The sequence below is a fragment of the Caretta caretta genome, chromosome 3 (genome assembly GCF_965140235.1).
Source record: "Caretta caretta isolate rCarCar2 chromosome 3, rCarCar1.hap1, whole genome shotgun sequence".
Classification (NCBI taxonomy): Eukaryota; Metazoa; Chordata; order Testudines; family Cheloniidae; genus Caretta; species Caretta caretta.
In genome coordinates this window covers 61,958,946-61,980,626 of record NC_134208.1, presented here as the reverse complement: position 1 = coordinate 61,980,626, position 21,681 = coordinate 61,958,946, and the positions used below count along the sequence as shown (strand labels likewise).

General features: G+C 41.6%; 1 long non-coding RNA gene across 1 annotated transcript in view; it reads right to left on the bottom strand.

The window, feature by feature from the left end:
- The window catches only part of LOC125634750 (uncharacterized), a 47,062-nt gene extending 28,209 nt beyond the window's left edge, over positions 1-18,853 (bottom strand). Inside the window, exon 1 of the long non-coding RNA XR_007356042.2 lies at positions 18,615-18,853. This is a non-coding gene — a long non-coding RNA (uncharacterized LOC125634750). The remainder of the gene's footprint in view (positions 1-18,614) is intronic.
- Between the last annotated feature and the right edge of the window lie 2,828 nt (positions 18,854-21,681).

The following is a 21,681-nucleotide window of genomic DNA, read 5'->3' as shown; positions in this document are numbered from 1 at the left end:
TGCACCTAGAGAAGTGTACTGTGTTTATTTGTTTTTTTAACCACTATCCATTATCAGGATAAAAATCCTAACAGAAATTGTGTGAAATATGTCAAGTAAACTGGGATCATTTTCAGAAGCAGCTGGGTAGTTAAAGGAACTAGACTTTATTGTTCATAACATCTTCAAGTTTATGCTAAATTTGTACACAAATGTATACAATACTGCAACTCAGCATGGTAAAAAGTAAATTGTTTCTAAAAATAGAATTAAGTTATTTCATCAGAATAACCATCTACATTTCATGTATTTTCCCTGTCAGGAAAAATGAATTGCATTTTATGGTGCCATAATAAAGTTACAGTCTTACAAATCCCCATGCTAATAGCAAGTCATCTGCAATATCATTTAAAAACTCAGTGCTATTTAATTGCACAATTATACCATAATTTAGACACGACAGCTGATGTACCAGTACTATAATTATTTTAGCCTTTATTGCAACAGATAATGAGACTATTCCCAATCAATTGTTTCTATAATTACTCTATTGTTGATAGATATTATTACTTGTCTGTGTATGTGCATATATTTCATACGTATAATTAGGCTTGGAAGGATTATGTTTTTATTGGTAAATGTCAATTTCCTCATACACAGAAAAAACTAATGAAAAAATATTTCCATCGATAATAATCAAAATGTAAAGATAAGCAAAGTAAGAAAAATGCTGCTTTACCACTTAGAGTTTGAGTGAAGTGTATTTTCTTTGTATATTTTGTAGAACATGTTTAAAACCCATAACTTTGCTCAACTGTGAAAATTTAAATAGATAAAAATTGAAAAAAAAATGCTTAAAATAAACTGGTATTTTCTGTCAACATCATAAACAAAATAAAAATTGAATTCTGCCAAGCTCATGTATAATTACATGGGTCACCCACTATACTTTTGCTGTTCCCCTCTATCATTATTTTAGTGAATGGTAAAGTAAATAACTAGTTACTGTAAGATAACTGTCACCAAGGGAGCTGTCATAAATATAAAGGGAAGGGTAAACCCCTTTGAAATCCCTCCTGGCCAGGGGAAAGCTCCTCTCACCTGTAAAGGGTTAAGAAGCTAAAGGTAACCTCGCTGGCACCTGACCAAAATGACCAATGAGGAGACAAGATACTTTCAAAAGCTGGGAGGAGGGAGAGAAACAAAGGGTCTGTGTCTGTCTGTAGTCGTCTTGGCCGGGGATAGACCAGGAATGGAGTCTTAGAACTTTTAGTAAGTAATCTAGCTAGGTACGCGTTAGATTATGATTTCTTTAAATGGCTGAGAAAAGCATTGTGCTGAATAGAATAACTATTTCTGTCTGTGTATCTTTTTTGTAACTTAAGGTTTTGCCTAGAGGGGTTCTCTATGTTTTTGAATCTAATTACCCTGTAAGATATCTACCATCCTGATTTTACAGGGGGGATTTCTTTATTTCTATTTACTTCTATTTTTTATTAAAAGTCTTCTTGTAAAAAACTGAATGCTTTTTCATTGTTCTCAGATCCAAGGGTTTGGGTCTGTGGTCACCTATGCAAATTGGTGAGGCTTTTTATCCAACATTTCCCAGGAGAGGGGGGGTGCAAGTGTTGGGAGGATTGTTCATTGTTCTTAAGATCCAAGGGTCTGGGTCTGTAGTCACCTAGGCAAATTGGTGAGGCTTTTTACCAAACCTTGTCCAGGAAGTGGGGTGCAGGGTTTTGGGAAGTATTTCGGGGGGAAAGATGCGTCCAAACAGCTCTTCCCCAGTAACCAGTATTAGTTTGGTGGTGGTAGCGGCCAGTCCAAGGACAACGGGGGGGAATATTTTGTACCTTGGGGAAGTTTTGACCTAAGCTGGTAAAGATAAGCTTAGGAGGTTTTTTCATGCAGGTCCCCACATCTGTACCCTAGAGTTCAGAGTGGGGGAGGAACCTTGACAGGAGCAATGGTAGGTGTGCATGAATGTACACGGTGGTGTGGGTGGGATGGTGTGCTTTAATTGATATACCGTCCAGCTCATCTCAGGCAGGGAAGGAAAGGCAATTGATTATTCCATAATAACTCTTTGGGTGAAATACATATAGCACATTTCCACTTCTTATGTTGTTTTAATATATCTGTGCCAGAGCTACATAGAATGGTTTTAGAAAAAGATTTTTTTTCCTGCTAATAGACTTTAAAATTGCTATGCTCAAAAGTAATCCCCTTTTGTCTGAAAAACCAAGAAAGCATTTTGGAGCAGGGATTGCATCCACCGCTATGTTTGTACTATGCCTAACAGTCTTTATTAAGGCCTCTGGGCATTATTGTAATATTAAAAACTTGAAATATTGCACAAAAATCTTACTCTATTCATCACTACATTTCTGTGATAAACCTTATCTGGGTTAGTGAGCAGGAATGGGGCTGCTTGGACTTTTCCAAGAAAGTCTTTTCATGACATTTGCTCTCGGAAGTAAACACTTGTGTGTGTGCATGTGTGAATCGACTGAAAAGGGTCTGCCAGTACAAGCAATGTGGGTCAACTGAAATGACAAGTATTTTGAAACCTACTTGTAGGCTTGGCTCAAGCAAGAAGACTGTGCTTTTTCATATTAATTGCACATTCCTCTGTGGCAAGTTTTGCTGCACTGCTAAAATCAACGTAATGGCATTAACAATAATCAATAATATGTCCTATAGCCATTAATTTCTTTAACTATCCCATTGGTGCTTTTCTGGCTTTTATTTTGCCAGCAATGAATCTCAGAAAAAAATCCTAGCTTTAAGCATAAAAATGTTTATTTCTATCAGCAATCTGATAAAAAATATCTGTGGCAGTTCAATGATGAGACAGAACACAGCTTTATGCAAGCAAGCAGGCTGGTCAGCTGAGATGGGCGTTCTGCCCCCCCGCCTTCCACCTTCTCCTTTTATTATATTTCTCCCCCCTAAGCATTACACACTGCTACAGCAAAAAGATACACAAAGGAATGTATGACGTTGATTAATATACTTAGTTGCATCTTTTATATACTACAATCCTGGTTCTCAGGCCTTGAGCCCAGGCTAAGAAAGCCTCCCGCAGTTGCTGTCCTAACAATCAAGTTTTCATGGTTCATATCTAGCCCTTGTCCTTGGATAGAGCAATGTGTGCATTGCTTCTACAGAACAGTCAAGGTGTGCCCTGCCTGCTTCCAGGTGGAATAGCTAAACATGAACCCTTCAAATATCACTTTCCTTTGACTAAATAAAAATGTTTTCATCATAGCAGTTTTTGTACACAGTGAAGTCAGATACACTTGATTCTCACGGTCTTTTTCTGATGAGGTTCTGCTTTTCTCCAATAGTAATTATTGCCTGTGATAGGGAGACCAAATGATGGTCTCAAAAATCACACATTGTGCAGTAATGACTGATTGGAGCAACTGAATTAAAACTCAGTACCCATTGGGATTTTTTTGTCTTTTGTTATAACCAGAAATACTTGCTGCATCTAATTGTTCATTGATTTATTTGTGTCATTATTTTAAATGAGTAAATCAGTCTACAGAACAAGTATATCAAGTATACCAGTATACTTTAAACCAAGTATACCAGCAACCACACACCAAAAACACTAACCCGGGAACCTATCCTTGCAACAAAGCCCGTTGCCAACTGTGTCCACATATCTATTCAGGGGACACCATCATAGGGCCTAATCACATCAGCCACACTATCAGAGGCTCGTTCACCTGCACATCTACCAATGTGATATATGCCATCATGTGCCAGCAATGCCCCCCTGCCATGTACATTGGTCAAACTGGACAGTCTCTACGTAAAAGAATAAACGGACACAAATCAGATGTCAAGAATTATAACATTCAAAAACCAGTCGGAGAACACTTCAGTCTCTTTGGTCACTTGATTACAGACCTAAAAATGGCAATTCTTTAACAAAAAAACTTCAAAAACAGACTCCAACGAGAGAGTGCTGAATTGGAATTAATTTGGAAACTGGATACAATTAACTTAGGCTTGAATAAAGACTGGGAGTGGATGTGTCATTACACGAAGTAAAACTATTTCCCCATGTTTATTTCCCCTCCTACTGTTCTTGTCAACTGCTGGAAATGGCCCACCTTGATTATCACTACAAAAGTTTTCCCTCCCCCGCACTCTCCCGCTCTCCTGCTGGTAATAGCTCACCTTACCTGATCACTCTGGTTACAGTGTGTATGGTAACACCTATTGTTTCATGTTCTCTGTGTATATAAAATCTCCCCACTTTATTTTCCACTGCATGCATCCAATGAAGTGAGCTGTAGCTCATGAAAGCTTATGCTCAGATGAATTTGTTAGTCTCTAAGGTGCCGCAAGTCCTCCATTTCTTTTTACGGATATTATTGTGTCTCTCATGAAACGAGAACAAAATATAAGTGTAGGATTAAGTATCAGAATATGAATAATGTTAAAAAATGCAGCCAACAAGAAGACAGAATTTTGCTAGCTTCACAGCCTCTAATGAACCCATTCTGTTTCACAGATGGAAGTAGCAGACCAGGTTCCTTTTCCTGTATTTCTTGTGCATCCAAAAACTCCCACTGAATGCAGAATCTGCACTCGTCTGATTCTGCCATGTTTCATTCACCAGATGTGAAGCTGAATGCATTTTAAGTTGAACAAGGAGAACTTTGTTAAACCCTTTGGGCAGCTTCTTCCACGTGACTGAGTTGCTTCCAGTCTCTAAATCCCTGCCTTTCCTGGTCCACTGGTGACAATAACAGTTCCTCCAGTGACCATGGACCCTCTGACTTCAGTTTCTCTGATCATCATACATGCCAGACATCTCCAGTTAGAAAAATGTGAAGTTTGGGAGCAGGATGGGGCTCTGGAACGGAGGGGGGGGGGAAGAAGGCCCCATCTCTTTTTACCATCCATAAGGGTGAGCAATAGGGGAGGAGGGGGCAGAGAGGAGCAAGCGGGGGGTGGGGACTCAGAAGGAAGGAGCGGGGCCCTGGTTTGGGCACTAGTGGACCCCCCCACACACACACTTTTAGGAAGCTTTCACCGTTCCTGGAGTGGGATCAGGCCCTTTGAAATCAGTGGGAGCTTTGCCACTGACTAACAGGTGATGCTGCTGCCCGGGGGCACTCAGGGTTGTGAGGCACCTCGATAGCACCTACCCTTAGCATGAAGAAGCTTTGTCTGTGCCTGCCATGGGACAGCTGTCTGACTCCAGAGGCAACATAAGCTCTCCTCTCTCGGCCCACACAGGCTCCGTTGTTCCTCTGCAGGTTAGTGATAGGCACTGTCCAACCCCTGAGCCCTTGGAGCGTCCCCCTGGAGTGTCCAGTCCCTGTTCCACTGGACACTCATATTATTTATAGATTTGCTGCTCCCAAAGGAACAATCCCCACACAGCTTATCAATTACATGTCAGACTACCGCTTAACACACAGCACTTACTTACGTTTTCAGTGAAAACAAGCAAGCATTTATTTAACAAAGAGAAGAGATTCAAATGATAGCAAGTAGAAATATTGGAAACAAATGGTTACAAACAAAAATAAAATCATAACACACATTCTAAAACCTAGACTTATTTAAGTAAAGCTTACCCCAAAGCCCTTCCAGTATTTTTCAGCCAGGCCTGGCTGTGATCCTTTTTTTCTCCCCCATGAGGCAAGCCACGCTGTCAGCTTGTCTCCTTGGTGAAGCATGCAGGGGGTACCTCTGCCTCCCCCAGATATACTCCAACAATCTATTGTCTTTACTCATAAATGAAACACCTCCTGCCATTCTATTTATTCCTGTAAATTTCCTCTCTTGAAGATTTCACAACCTGTTGATTAGCATTTTGGCTCTGTGTGCAAATAGACCTATGTTGTGAAGAGAACAATACACAATGCCTTGATAATGCACTGACTTACTCAACTCATGGGTTCTAAAGTATGTCCTGCTGCAGATTTATATTTTGTAGTGTGTACATTAGTGACCATTTATGTGGTAAGTGACAACAGCTGGATGCCCAGTAGCTTTCAAAGTATTCTGAGGTGTTTATCTTATGACAGGTTTCAGAGTAACAGCCGTGTTAGTCTGTATTTGCAAAAAGAAAAGGAGTACTTGTGGCACCTTAGAGACTAACCAATTTATTTGATGCATCCGATGAAGTGAGCTGTAGCTCACGAAAGCTTATGCTCAAATAAATTGGTTAGTCTCTAAGGTGCCACAAGTACTCCTTTTCTTTTATATTATGAGTTATCTTATGCTCTTTGGCCAACAGAGACAATGTTTACTCTTACGACAAGAAAAGGAGTACTTGTGGCACCTTAGAGACTAACAAATTTATTTGAGCATAGTCTCTAAGGTGCCACAAGTACTCCTTTTCTTTTTGTGAAACCAGACTAACACGGCTGCTACTCTAAAACCTGTCATTATGCAAAACTCTTACAACGGATACCCAAGTCTCTAAACAGAGATTGAGGGTCACAGTGTTTATGAGCAAGAAGAGTGAAACTGACAATTTAAGTCTGTAGCTTACTGTATGGAGAAAAGGGGAGAACTCATCTCAACACTCAGTTTTTTTGGTTTTTGTAGATATTCATTGATCAAACCTCTACTGAATAAAACCATATATTTAATTGTATTTAAACTGTCAACAGCCTGGAGATTTTATTATAATTTTATCATATACAACATGTCTATTAGCAGACATCTTGATAATGATAACAAAATAGAAAGAGGTTGTGTAGATAAAAAGGATACAGTGTTTCCCCAGAACTTACAGTGATACTGGACACACAAGTAGGCATTTAATACTGTATTTTATAACTATGTTTTACAGTGCAAAATACTGTCTCCTGCCCACTCCCTGTTGTCTTTGGAAACAGAAAGTTTCCAAACAGAAATAGGGAACATTTGTTTCCACCCTGGAGAAGAATTTTGTGTAATTTCCCTTGGATTCATGGCTGTCGAAAGAGAGAAGCGTCTAGTGCAGATCCACAGTATCAGTTAGTGATTCTCCCACTCCAGTGGATCTAGTATAGAGGGACAGGATTTCACCATGATACCTGCATTAATGAAAATGTCCCAGTACAAGCACACCTGTTGCAGGGCAAGGAACATAGAATATTAGGGTTGGAAGGGACCTCAGGAGGTCATCTAGTCCAACCCCCTGCTCAAAGCAGGACCAATCCCCAATTAAATCATCCCAGCCAGGGCTTTGTCAAGCCTGACCTTAAAAACTTCTAAGGAAGGAGATTCTACCACCTCCCTAGGTAACGCATTCCAGTGTTTCACCACCCTCCTAGTGAAAAAGTTTTTCCTAATATCCAACCTAAACCTCCCCCACTGCAACTTGAGACCATTACTCCTTGTCCTGTCCTCTTCTACCACTGAGAATAGTCTAGAACCATCCTCTCTGGAACCACCTCTCAGGTAGTTGAAAGCAGCTATCATCCCCCCTCATTCTTCTCTTCTGCAGACTAAACAATCCCAGTTCCCTCAGCCTCTCCTCATAAGTTATGTGTTCCAGACCCCTAATCATTTTTGTTGCCCTTCGCTGGACTCTCTCCAATTTATCCACATCCTTCTTGTAGTGTGGGGCCCAAAACTGGACACAGTACTCCAGATGAGGCCTCACCAATGTCAAATAGAGGGGGACAATCACGTCCCTCAATCTGCTCGCTATGCCCCTACTTATACATCCCAAAATGCCATTGGCCTTCTTGGAAACAAGGGCACACTGCTGACTCATATCCAGCTTCTCGTCCACTGTCACCCCTAGGTCCTTTTCCGCAGAACTGCTGCCTAGCCATTCGGTCCTTAGTCTGTAGCTGTGCATTGGGTTCTTCTGTCCTAAGTGCAGGACCCTGCACTTATCCTTATTGAACCTCATCAGATTTCTTTTGGCCCAATCCTCCAATTTGTCTAGGGCCCTCTGTATCCTATCCCTCCCCTCCAGCGTATCCACCACTCCTCCCAGTTTAGTATCATCCGCAAATTTGCTGAGAGTGCAATCCACACCATCCTCCAGATCATTTATGAAGATATTGAACAAAACCAGCCCCAGGACCAACCCCTGGGGCACTCCACTTGACACCGGCTGCCAACTAGACATGGAGCCATTGATCACTACCTGTTGAGCCCGACAATCTAGCCAACTTTCTACCCACCTTATAGTACATTCATCCAGCCCGTACTTCTTTAATTTGCTGACAAGAATACGGTGGGAGACCGTGTCAAAAGCTTTGCTAAAGTCAAGAAACAATACATCCACTGCTTTCCCTTCATCCACAGAACCAGTAATCTCATCATAGAAGGCAATTAGATTAGTCAGGCATGACCTTCCCTTGGTGAATCCATGCTGACTGTTCCTGATCACTTTCCTCTCATGTAAGTGCTTCAGGATTGATTCTTTGAGGACCTGCTCCATGATTTTTCCGGGGACTGAGGTGAGGCTGACTGGCCTGTAGTTCCCAGGATCCTCCTTCTTCCCTTTTTTAAAGATTGGCACTACATTAGCCTTTTTCCAGTCATCCGGGACTTTCCCCGTTCGCCACGAGTTTTCAAAGATAATGGCCAATGGCTCTGCAATCACAGCCACCAATTCCTTTAGCACTCTCGGATGCAACTCGTCCGGCCCCATGGACTTGTGCATGTCCAGCTTTTCTAAATAGTCCCTAACCACCTCTTTCTCCACAGAGGGCTGGCCCATCTACTCCCCATGCGCAGCAGTCTGGGAGCTGTCCTTGTTAGTGAAGACAGAGGCAAAAAAAGCATTGAGCACATTAGCTTTTTCCACATCCTCTGTCACTAGGTTGCCTCCCTCATTCAGTAAGGGGCCCACACTTTCCTTGGCTTTCTTCTTGTTGCCAACATAGCTGAAGAAACCCTTCTTGTTACTCTTGACATCTCTTGCTAGCTGCAGCTCCAGGTGCGATTTGGCCCTCCTGATTTCATTCCTACATGCCCGAGCAATATTTTTATACTCTTCCCTGGTCATATGTCCAACGTTCCACTTCTTGTAAGCTTCTTTTTTATGTTTAAGATCCGCTAGGATTTCACCGTTAAGCCAAGCTGGTCGCCTGCCATATTTACTATTCTTTCGACACATCGGGATGGTTTGTCCCTGTAACCTCAACAGGGATTCCTTGAAATACAGCTAGCTCTCCTGGACTCCTTTCCCCTTCATGTTAGTCCCCCAGGGGATCCTACCCATCCGTTCCCTGAGGGAGTCGAAGTCTGCTTTCCTGAAGTCCAGGGTCCATATCCTGCTGCTTACCTTTCTTCCCTGTGTCAGGATCCTGAACTCAACCAACTCATGGTCACTGCCTCCCAGATTCCCATCCACTTTTGCTTCCCCCACTAATTCTTCCTGGTTTGTGAGCAGCAGGTCAAGAAAAGCTCCCCCCCTAGTTGGCTCCTCTAGCACTTGCACCAGGAAATTGTCCCCTATGCTTTCCAAAAACTTCCTGGATTGTCTATGCACCGCTGTATTGCTCTCCCAGCAGATATCAGGAAAATTAAAGTCACCCATGAGAACCAGGGCATGCGATCTAGTAGCTTCTTCTGTTCTGTTTGCTATCGCTTATTATCACTTAAAATCTGCCTTTTATAGTTAACAAAATTGTTTTGTTTATTATTAAAGCTAATTTGTGCAATTTCTAATGGGGGGAGGGGCAAGAAGTTGTGCATATCTTCCTCCATTCCCCCATTGAAGGAGGGGCGAATTTATGAGCTTACGTTGTATAGATTTCTCTACAGTGAAGACAATATTATTTTGGGTGTACTTTCCAGAGGGGAGTTGCACTTGAGTGCTGGGTGATTTCCTTGTTGATTCTTCTCATAGAGAGCTGTTTACAGACTCAGTGATTCCACAGCTGGTGCATCACCTACCTGTTTGTGTGTGTTGCCAGAGGCCAGAGAGCCTAATTCAGCAAAACAGGGAGAGGGAGCATGCAACATTGTATGGGTAAGAAAAAAGTGTTTGTTCTTTTATAAATACCAGCATGATTTCTAGCAGTACAATATTTTTACTACATTACAACAACTTGTTGTTCTTGGTGCCTAAACAAAATTGCATTAAAAAGATGATGTACACTTATGGTATTGTAGCAGTAAGACAAAAACAGACTGAGTAGTGCATTGGAGGTCTGGAAATGAGACATATTAGGAAGGAAAAGGAAGAGAAAGTCAAGCAAAGGAAATCAAGTCATCAGGTAGGAAGACTCTTGTAAGAAAAATTTTGATCAGCAGAGATTGAGGAAAGCCTGGAAAAATGGGATATAGAGGAAGAAAGTCACAAAAGACAGACAGAAGGAAAAACAGTGTTGAGCTGTTTGGTGCATTGTTCTATATTTTTGTTTATGATTGGGATGAAATAACTTAGTTGCTGAACTGTTCAGTAGTGCTAATTAACCTTATGATCAGGTGATCATTTAAGCATTCACTATTAAGAATTTCTTATCAATTTTTAAAATTCATTATTCTGTATCCACAATATATGATACATATTATCATAATTTCTAGTGCTGGTCTGTGGAGTAGCAGCTTATACATATCACTGATAAATTTTGTTGAGTATCTCTAATACTCTGTCAAAGCTCATTTTCTATTCCATTGTTGAGCTGCAGGAAAATGAAAGAAATATATTTCTCTTTGCCGCTGCCTTAATAAGAGAAACCCTGGCGTGAGCACCAAACTGTTTTACATCAATACCTACCCGTTTCATCATGTATTTTATTCATGCTCTTATTGAGTTTGTTTTTCTCAGTCCACATGTGCTTGCTGAGTACACAAATAATGTATCTGTATCAACCCTTAAATGTGATGTTTACATGTAAGTTTCTAAGTACAAAGGAACATATGGAGCCAGATCCGTTTAGTCTTTTACAATGAATGCTAAATTTAAAATATAATTCAGTTGAGTTCCTCTCCATCTAGCAAACAAGATTTTATCACCTTTAGGATTAGCATTAAATCATAGCTCAGATATTCTTTTATATAATCCTGAGACTCTGGCTGGCTAACAATTGACAAAAAACAGGTGACTTTTCCTGCTAGCTCTCTAAGCGAACAAGGAAAAGTGATATTGCAATATTCCTGTAGTCAGAGCCATAGGGTCTCTAATGATCACGATCTGTTTTACATCTCATTTGAAAGAGAGCAACCCTATTAATTATTACCATCATTTTTTTTCACCTTACATGGCTTTAAATACGACATTCAAGATCTTGGTTAGAGAAAGAACACCATATACTCTGCAGCTTTACCAGTTACCTGGAAAGGCTAGAGCAAAGAGATGAATGTAGCTGCCCCACCTCCCTATGACCCCCTCCTGACATCTCATGAACGCACTAGTGCAGTACTGCTTCAGAGGGACAATGCCACCTAAATCAATTTCACCATCTCCAGCAGCACTCCAGCTTGCTCAACGTACGATAGTCCCTCTACCAAGCAAGTAAGAGGAAGAGTATTCCACACACTTCACTAGCTCCCCATTTGATCCTGGATAAAATTCAAAGGATTTACGAAGCTCTTCTTGGGCTATGACAGAAGCCACCTCTACATACACCCTCTCCAGAGCTGCATTCAATCAGAATGCTAAGGTGTCTGGAGCCCAGGGTAAGGTTTTTGAGAGCTGCAAACACCGAGCTGATGGCAGAAGAGCATTGGCTATGGAACTCCCTACCAGAGAAGATCAGAATGAACCAGAATGTGGCCATGTTCACATGATATGTAACCTATGTCTTTGAAAAAGTCTCTCATTAAACAACAGCAGCTGGACTGAGGACAATGTCAGAGGAAAGAGGAGAGAATAGAGAAACAAAAAAAATCCAAAAAAACCAGCTGCTGAATCAAAGAGAGCAGGAAAGCATGGTCTCTTACAGAGGATTTGTAAGTTTGTTATCTGACATCAAAATATATTATCACCATCATAAGCAGAGCTCATAGATTTAAACCAATCTAATCTTTCTTATACCATGTGATCTGATGCAATTATAGACCAAGATTGTGTGGCTACAAGCTTTTATGCAACAATCTTATTTCAGTCTATGGTGTTGACGTATGTAATATAATTAGACTTCCATAAGGCATTTGACTTGGTACTGCACAACATTTTGGTGACTAAACTAGAATGATAAAAATAAATCAACATGATACACATTAAATGGATTAAAAACTGGCCAATTGATAGGTCTCAAAAGGTAACTATATATAGGCAACCATCATTGAATGAGTGTATTTCTGGTGGGGTCCTGCAGAGATCTGTTCTTGGCCCTATGCTATTTAACATTTTTTACCAATGACCCTGAATAAAATATAAAAGCATAACTAATAAAGTTTGCAGGTGGTACAAAAATTGGGGGAGTGGTAAATAATGAAGAGGACAAGTCACTGATACAGAGCAATCAGAATTGGTTAATAAGCTGATCTCAAGCAAACAATATCTATTTCAGTATCACCAGATTTAAAATTTTACACCTAGGAACAAAGAATGTAGGCCATACTTACATGGTGGCAGACTATCTGGGAAGCAGTGATTCTTAAAAGGACTTGGCAGATAATCAGCTGAACATGAGCTCCCAGTGTGAGGCTGTGGCCAAAGGGGCTAATGTGATGCTTAATGATAGTGTCTGCATAAGAAGGTATTTAATTCTCTCATATGGAGGTTGCTTTACCCTGCTAGAGCACCAAAAGTAGTAGTCTGGAAATTGAAACTTTAGGGGTGCATGTTAGTTCTTTTAGAATACATACATTTGTTCCAGTAGCAGATGGGTTGAAAGTCAGGGTTCCTACTCTGGTAACATTTTGTGGTGTTGATAAATCACAGAATCATAGAATATCAGGGTTGGAAGGGAGGTCATCTAGCCCAACCCCCTGCCCAAAGCAGGACCAATCCCCAACTAAATCATCCCAGCCAGGGTTTTGTCAAGCCTGACCTTAAAAACCTCTAAGGAAGGAGATTCCACCACCTCCCTAGGTAACCCATTCCAGTGCTTCACCACCCTCCAAGTGAAAAAGATTTTCCTAATATCCAACCTCCCCCACTGCAACTTGAGACCATTACTCCTTGTTCTGTCATCTGGTACCACTGAGAACAGTCTAGCTCCATCCTCTTTGGAACCCCCTTTCAGGTAGTTGAAAGCAGCTATCAAATCCCCCCCTCATTCTTCTCTTCTGCAGACCAAATAATCCCAGTCCCCTCAGCCTCTCCCCATAAGTCATGTGCTCCAGCCCCCTAACCATTTTTTTTGCCCTCCGCTGGACTCTTTCCAATTTTTCCACATCCTTCTTGTAGTGGAACTGGACACAATATTCCAGATGAGGCCTCACCAATGCCAAATAGAGGGGAATGATCCCTAGATCTTCTGGCAATGCTCCTACTTATACAGCCCAAAATGCCGTTAGCCTTCTTGGCAATAAGGGCACACTGTTGACTCATATCCAGCTTCTCGTCCACTGCAACTCCTAGGTCCTTTTCTGCAGAACTGCTACCTAGCCATTTGGTCCCTAGTCTGTAGCAGTGCATGGGATTCTTCCATCCTAAGTGCAGGACTCTGTACTTGTCCTTGTTGAACCTCATCAGATTTCTTTTGGCCCAATCCTCTAATTTGTCTAGGGCCATCTGTATCCTTTCCCTACCCTCCAGCATATCTACCACTTCTCCCAGTTTAGTGTCATCTGCAAACTTGCTGAGGGTGCAATCCTCCAGATCATTAATAAAGATATTGAACAAAACCGGCCCGACAACTGACCCTTGGGGCACTCCACTTGATACTGGTTGCCAACTAGACATGGAGCCATTGATCACTACCCGTTGAGCCTCATCATCTAGCCAGCTTTCTGTCCACCTTATAGTCCATTCATCCAGCCCATACTTCTTTAACTTGCTGGCAAGAATACTGTTGGAGACCGTATCAAAATGAATATTGTAAATGAATAACGCATCCACTGCTTTCCCCTCATCCACAGAGCCAGTTATCTCATCAGAGAAGGCAATTAGGTTGGTCAGGCATGACTTGCCCTTGGTGAATCCATGCTGACTGTTCCTGATCACTTTCCTCTCCTCTAAGTGCTTCAAAATTGATTCCTTGAAGACCTGCTTCATGATTTTTCCAGGGACTGAGGTGAGGCTGAGTGGCCTGTAGTTCCCCGGATCCTCCTTCTTCCCTTTTTTAAAGATGGGCACTACATTAGAGTTTTTCCAGTCATCTGGGACCTCCCCCGATCACCATGAGTTTTCAAAGATAACGGCCAATGGCTCTGCAATCACATCCGCCAACTCCTTTAGCACCCGTGGATCCAGTGCATCTGGCCCCATGGACTTGTGCTCGTCCAGCTTTTCTAAATAGTCCCAAACCACTTCTTTCTCCACAGAGGGCTGGTCATCTCTTCCCCATACTGTGCTGCCCAGTGCAGTAGTCTGGGAGCTGAGCTTGTTTATGATGACAGAGGCAAAAAAAAGCACTGAGTACATTAGCTTTTTCCACATCCTCTGTCACTAGGTTGCCTCCCTCATTCAGTAAGGGGCCCACACTTTCCTTGACCTTCTTCTTGTTGCTAACATACCTGTAGAAACCCTTCTTGTTATTCTTAACATCCCTTGCTAGCTGCAACTCGAAGTGATTTGGCCTTCCTGATTTCACTCCTGCATGCCTGAGAAATATTTTTATACTCCTCCCTGGTCATTTGTCCAATCTTCCACTTCTTGTAAGCTTCTTTTTTGTGTTTAAGATCAGCAAGGATTTCACTGTTAACCCAAGCTGGTCACCTGCCATATTTACTATTCTTTCTACACATCGGGATGGTTTGTCCCTGTAACCTCAATAAGGACTCTTTAAAATACAGCCAGCTCTCCTGGACTCCTTTCCCCCTCATGTTATTCTCCCAGGGGATCCAGCCCATCAGTTCCCTGAGGGAGTCAAAGTCTGCTTTTCTGAAGTCCAGGGTCCGTATTCTGCTGCTCTCCTTTCTTCCTTGTGTCAGGATCCTGAACTCGACCATCTCATGGTCACTGCCTCCCAGGTTCCCATCCACTTTTTCTTCCCCTCCGAATTCTTCCCAGTTTGTGAGCAGCAGGTCAAGAAGAGCTCTGCCCCTAGTTGGTTCCTCCAGCACTTGCACCAGGAAATTGTCCCCTACACTTTCCAAAAACTTCCTGGATTATCAGTGCACTGCTGTATTGCTCTCCCAGCAAATATCAGGGTGATTGAAGTCCCCCATGAAAACCAGGGCCCGTGATCTAGATAAAGCCTTTGATCTGCTTTGATGGCAGCTTTTGTAGGATGATTTAATGGATTTAATCTGTTTTATATTAAAGGAATGTTCTGTCAATCAATTGAAAATGAGATCTGGAAGAATGATTCCTTGTATGTGGAGATGTGTATTCAGTAATTGGCATGTAGAGTATCTGCTTGTGAAAGTTTCCAGTGAAGTCGGTATTGGGTGGAAATATTTGGAACCAGTTTCCTGTGACCAGTGAAGTCGGTACTGGGTGGAAATATTTGGAACCAGTTTCCTGTGACCATAACTGCAACCCAATGCAAGAAGGCAAGGGTATCTGGTAGTCAGTTTCTGCTGGCCTCATCAGTTGAGTGTACTCCAACTCACTAAGGTCATAACTTGTATCTAGAAGGCGTCATGTAAGATACCAATTGAAAGCTAGTAACTTGCTGATCATTATCACTATTGTGTGATATATGTATAGAGGACAAATTCAAAATTACAAACACTTTGGAAATTGTGTTATTAAAGTGTGTCTGCCAGGCAGAGCGAAAGTTACTCCATTCTAGTTAAAGGAATGTGATTCTGCAACTTAGAAGATATTTCAAGGTACAGTAAGAAACAATGGGAATGTAATTTACATAGAAGGTAAACAGGACCATCAAGCTAATAAGGGGAAGGAGGAGAGAGGAGATTGCAGGAAACAGATCAATTTACATTTTAGCAAACACCAGCAGGGGAAGAAACCAGCATGAAACTTCCTTCACCAGGAGACTTCAAGTTTCCTTCCGTACAGCTTGAATAAACTCTCTCTTTGGAAGGGAGGTAATTTTCAGAAGAATCCATTTCAAAGGTTCACTAGACCAGTGGTCCCCAAACTTGTTCCACCACTTGTGCAGGGAAAGCCCCTGGCAGGCCAGGCCGGTTTACCTGCCGCGTCGGCAGGTTTGGCCGATAGTGGCTCTCATTGGCCGTGATTCACTGATCCAGGCCAATGGGGGCTGCGGGAAGCGGCGCGGGCCAAGGGATGTACTGGCCACCGCTTCCAGCAGCTCCCATTGGCCTGGATCAGCGAACCGCAGCCACAGGGAGCCGTGATCGACCGAACCTGCGGACGCGGCAGGTAAACAAACTGGCCCAGCCCAGCAGGGGCTTTCCCTGCACAAGCGGCGGAACAAGTTTGGAACCACTGGACAAGACTATAAAAGAGAGGGGGAAAGAACCCCAAGTTATCTTTCACCTAAGATGATAAAGGAACCAAACACTCAGGACTTTGTGGGAGAGCCTGACCAGAGGGATGGTCAGCCTTCTTGCTGGAAGGTGTATTGGTAAGGAAACCACCTTGAACAAAGGCTGTAGCTTGTTTTGTTAAGTCTTAGCCTCTAGAAATCATTTTTCACTTTTATTTGCTTGTAACTATTTCTAACTCTGCCCTTTATACTTGAATTCACTTAAAATCCTGTCTTCTTTTGTTAATAAACTTGTTTTACTTTTACTCTAAACCAATCGAGTACTGTTGTTTGATTTAAAGTGAATGTTAAACTCCAGTTAATGTGGCAAGCTTCTGGGTAAAATTGTACCTTTAAAGGAATAAATGAACCTCAGTCTCTCTCTCTAAGTGGTCTGGGAGAGGGCTGTTTGTTACAAAGTATGTGGTTTTAGGAAATTTGGGACTGAGCATTTTTTGGGATCACCCCTGCATGAAATAACTGGGTCCTCTTTTTAGTAGTCAACACTATCAGTCTAGCCTCTCACTCACTTCGTCACCAGATGCCAGCACCAGCCCTCTTTATCTAATCTCTCTACAATCCAGGTCTGCAGCAACAGCTCTGGAGGAAAGTAATGTAATGCAAACTTGCAAAATTGTCATTTAAAATTACTGACAAAGGCAACAGACCTTTTAATAGGCTAATACATTTTTATGACAATTTTTCCAGTCTGCATTAGGGGGATTCACTACCACTGAGTTTAGTTACTAAGTCGGTGCTACTATGTGTGTGTGTAAAAAGTGTTTTTGTGCTTCTACTGAACCCTGTATTATATGGCAATTTTATCTCTTTCATATTCACAAAATAAACATGATCCATTTCTGACTGCCAATTAGCTTTTTGGTGCAAAAGTTCTGAAGTTTCAGAATCAAAAAGCAGATGGTATTAGTTTTAATGCTTTTTATAGCCTCTACTTTCACCCCGATGACTTCTTAGGGTGGCCTGCTACTGCATGCACCCTGTTCAGTAAAAAGGCCCAGGGGAGAGGAGACAGGGCATTGGGTCTCCTATAAGAAACCTAATGTGAGTAAAGGGGAATGCAAGGGCTTATGGAGGGTGGGGACTGCTAACAAGACTGCTAGAATGTTCCTGTAGGGGAGTAGACAAGGTTAAATGTTAGGGTCAGAGAGGCAGTGTTATGTAAAAATGGTGGAGCAGAATGTGTTTTTGAAAGTCAAAGGGCTAATGATTAGTACTGTGTGCCTTGAAGGTTGGAGTTTATCCAGTAGGGATTGGTTCACTTCCAGTCTATTGAAAATTGAACATCCCAGAGCTCACGCAGTGCTAATCATTAGCCCTTTGACTTTGGAAAACACATTCTGCTGAAGTGTTTTTACATAGCTCTGTCTCTCTCACCCTAACATTTAACTTTTTAGCGTGGTTAAATGCAATGCTTACTGCATTGTATTTTAGACTATAGACCAAATTAATGGGTAAAGTATATTTTAAATTCAGTACATTTGAAGCAGAGATATGCAACTTTAATTTTAACACAGTTTGTACATCAAGTCCTTGGATTCAGCAGTGAAAGTGTACTCTGTTAGCATAAGAGTTAAGTAAAGTTAAAAAAGTTGAATGAATTTATTGAAGCATTAAAACTGATATCATCTGCCTTTTGGTTCTGTTAGAACTTTTGCACCAAAAAGCTAATTGGCAGTGAGAAACGGATCACATTTACTTTGTGAATATGAAAGAGGTCACAGTTTTTCCTCTGCTTTCAGTGGAAAGTCTCCACAAGACAGTCAAGCCCATTATTTCAAATGTGAATTCATAATATAGCAGTAGTTAATGCACCAACATGTAAGAGCATCAGTTGAGCCTTAGCTTTAGTATAATAGGCTGTGAAGTACAAAAGCTGTAACCACAGTGCTTACATTGTCCAAAACATCAGTAAGCTCAGATCTAAGAGCTTCCTTGTAATGTTCCTTCAGCTAGGCTAGCTACCTTGCTCCTGGATTAACCATAAGTTCTGAAGGCTTTTTCAGCTGTTTCCCTATACTACACTAATTTCACTTTGTATATTATAATATCAGAATAAGAATTTTTATATTAAAATGTACTGCAAGAATATTTGTTATTTTCCCCCCACAAAAAATAAAAAGCTTTAATTCTCTAAGTAATTGGATTTGTGTTCTCCTGACAAACACATACCTTTATTTGTGTTCACCCCGCTGTGAGCTGCAGGTTAAGTTTCCAAAGTTATCTCAGGCAGTGCGATTCAAATTGCCATCTCAGCTGACAAATATGTACAAATGGGCCTGAATATCAGCTATTAATTGAGGGCTGACAGGTCCCTGCCCAAAGGAATTTACAATCTAACACTCAGGCCTGATTGTATGCAAAGTCTGTTCACAGTAGCAGAGTGTGTGCCCTGCAGAGTACAGGGAGAGCTTGTGCCTGGGAAAATGGCACGCAAAAGAAATAAATTGTGGGCTTTCACCCACTTCACACTGTCCCAAGGGTGGAGCTAGACTGTGGAAGTAGCAATCTGTGCTAGCCTCACAGCTGGTGTAAACACAGTGTGCATTTTCCCTTGCACAGGGAAATTGTGGCATTTAGCTCTCAGGCAAGCACAATCTTGCCTTTCTTGTATAAACCAGTCAGCAGAATGCAAGTAAAGGACTAAGCTGTAGCAACTGGAATACACTGGTTCCCTTTCAGTAGGGAAGAAAGTATCAGTCTTGCAAAGAGAGGGGGTGAACGATGTGAAATGCTGGTCTTTATCTAGGTCCATAAGGGGAGGCAAGAGAGTCATTCCTCTGAGTGGACTAATGAAAAACAGTCTAGCCCTCCAGTTTGACCAGGGGTGTAGACAACTTTTCCTATTTAGTGTGGGTTTTGAATGAAAACTTAATCAAACATATAGCTGTTGAATAGCATTTTCCCCACTATCTAATTACTGTACAAGAGACAGGCCTCTGATAACTCATAGTTTGTTTTATTCCTCCTTGGAGTCCTACAGTCCTCAGGAGGTCTTGGTAGCTTGGGGTCCCTCTCTTTCCTTTGGGGTATCAGCTGGCTCTTGGTAGCCAGAGCTGGGTTGAAGGTCTTTGCTGCAACAACAGGCTCTGGTTCTTTTCTTCCCTGACTGATAAATGGCTCAACAAGTAGGGGCTCTTCTTCTTGTAAAGGGAAATTCTGTGTGCATGTGTGAGGTTCACCTCAACTACCACTCCTCTAAGGGTTGACTCCTAGAGTTTCCCGATGAGCTCTTCTCTTCTTTCTCACCCCTGCGTGAGTTCCAAGTAGTGTGTTCACAAAAGGAGGGGGAAGATAGATATCATGAAGCCTGTGATTCTTTAGCTGTCTTTTTACAGAGTCTAACCTCAGTCACATCATGCCTGGGGAGGTCAAATGGCCTCCAGCTCCCATTGTATTTGTAGTCTTTTCTTTGTAAAAGGGTGAGACAAAGAGAAGAACACAGAGGGTTATAAAAGCAATTTTTATCTAGTGTAATCAACTGATCAGGTGTAAGCCATTCCCTTTCTTCATTCTTCTACTTTATATAGTCATCTCATTCATTATAGGTGTCATAAATATAAAGGGAAGGGTAAACCCCTTTGAAATCCCTCCTGGCCAGGGGAAAGCTCCTCTCACCTGTAAAGGGTTAAGAAGCTAAAGGTAACCTCGCTGGCACCTGACCAAAATGACCAATGAGGAGACAAGATACTTTCAAAAGCTGGGAGGAGGGAGAGAAACAAAGGGTCTGTGTGTCTGTCTATATTCTGTCTTTGCCGGGGATAGACCAGGAATGGAGTCTTAGAACTTTTAGTAAGTAATCTAGCTAGGTACGCGTTAGATTATGATTTCTTTAAATGGCTGAGAAAAGAACTGTGCTGAATAGAATAACTATTTCTGTCTGTGTATCTTTTTTGTAACTTAAGGTTTTGCCTAGAGGGGTTCTCTATGTTTTTGAATCTAATTACCCTGTAAGGTATCTACCATCCTGATTTTACAGGGGGGATTTCTTTATTTCTATTTACTTCTATTTTTAGTAAAAGTCTTCTTGTAAGAAAACTGAATGCTTTTTCATTGTTCTCAGATCCAAGGGTTTGGGTCTGTGGTCACCTATGCAAATTGGTGAGGCTTTTTATCCAACATTTCCCAGGAAAGGGGGGGTGCAAGTGTTGGGAGGATTGTTCATTGTTCTTAAGATCCAAGGGTCTGGGTCTGTAGTCACCTAGGCGAATTGGTGAGGCTTTTTACCAAACCTTGTCCAGGAAGTGGGGTGCAAGGTTTTGGGAAGTATTTTGGGGGGAAAGATGCGTCCAAACAGCTCTTCCCCAGTAACCAGTATTAGTTTGGTGGTGGTAGCAGCCAATCCAAGGACAAAGGGTGGAATATTTTGTACCTTGGGGAAGTTTTGACCTAAGCTGGTAAAGATAAGCTTAGGAGGTTTTTCATGCAGGTCCCCACATCTGTACCCTAGAGTTCAGAGTGGGGGAGGAACCTTGACAATAGGAAAAAAGAGGCCATCTAAATATTTCAATTTGCCAGAGTATTGTGTGTGTGTTTAATTCTGCAATCCTAAACCATTCTTACTAAATTATTAGCAATGAGTAAAGTACAAAAACAAACTATATTCTTCAAGGTGCTAAAATGAAATGAGAGCACTTAAAACATGGCTGTATAAAATGAAGGAAAGTACATTTCCAACAACAAATGTATCACCAGCTGTGGGTTGTAGTACTGAGCCATCTCTGCCGTAGCCTATAAGAGGAACCTAATTCCAGTTCCCTGGTACCTTTAACGTATCTGGGTCACCTCGTCAACCATGACTTAAGTCTTTCCCTGTGCACAACAAAACAAGGCTGGTATAACTTTAACCTGGTTTGATGATGATTTTCAGTGGCTTTGTTATGCTGTATTTAGAGACAGCATATTTTGTTTCTACTGTTGTACAGCTTTTAGGTGCAAATTACTTTGGACTACGTACACAGATAAAGCGTTCACACAGTCTGGATTCCTCAGTTGATAAGTGGCTTGAGATAAATCTGAGAAGCACCAATCTCTCCATGTCACCACAAATTATATTCTTTAAAAGACCACAAAGAATGTTGATGACAGTTTTTAGTAAGCTAAGAAGAAGAAAGAAGAAAACTGGAAGATCCTAATGAAAATACTAAGTAGTTATGTTATCTTGCCAGACAAAGATCTTACAGAGGACATTATACTGAACCAATGGAAATTACATCTTTAAATTGAGAGGTTGACTGCA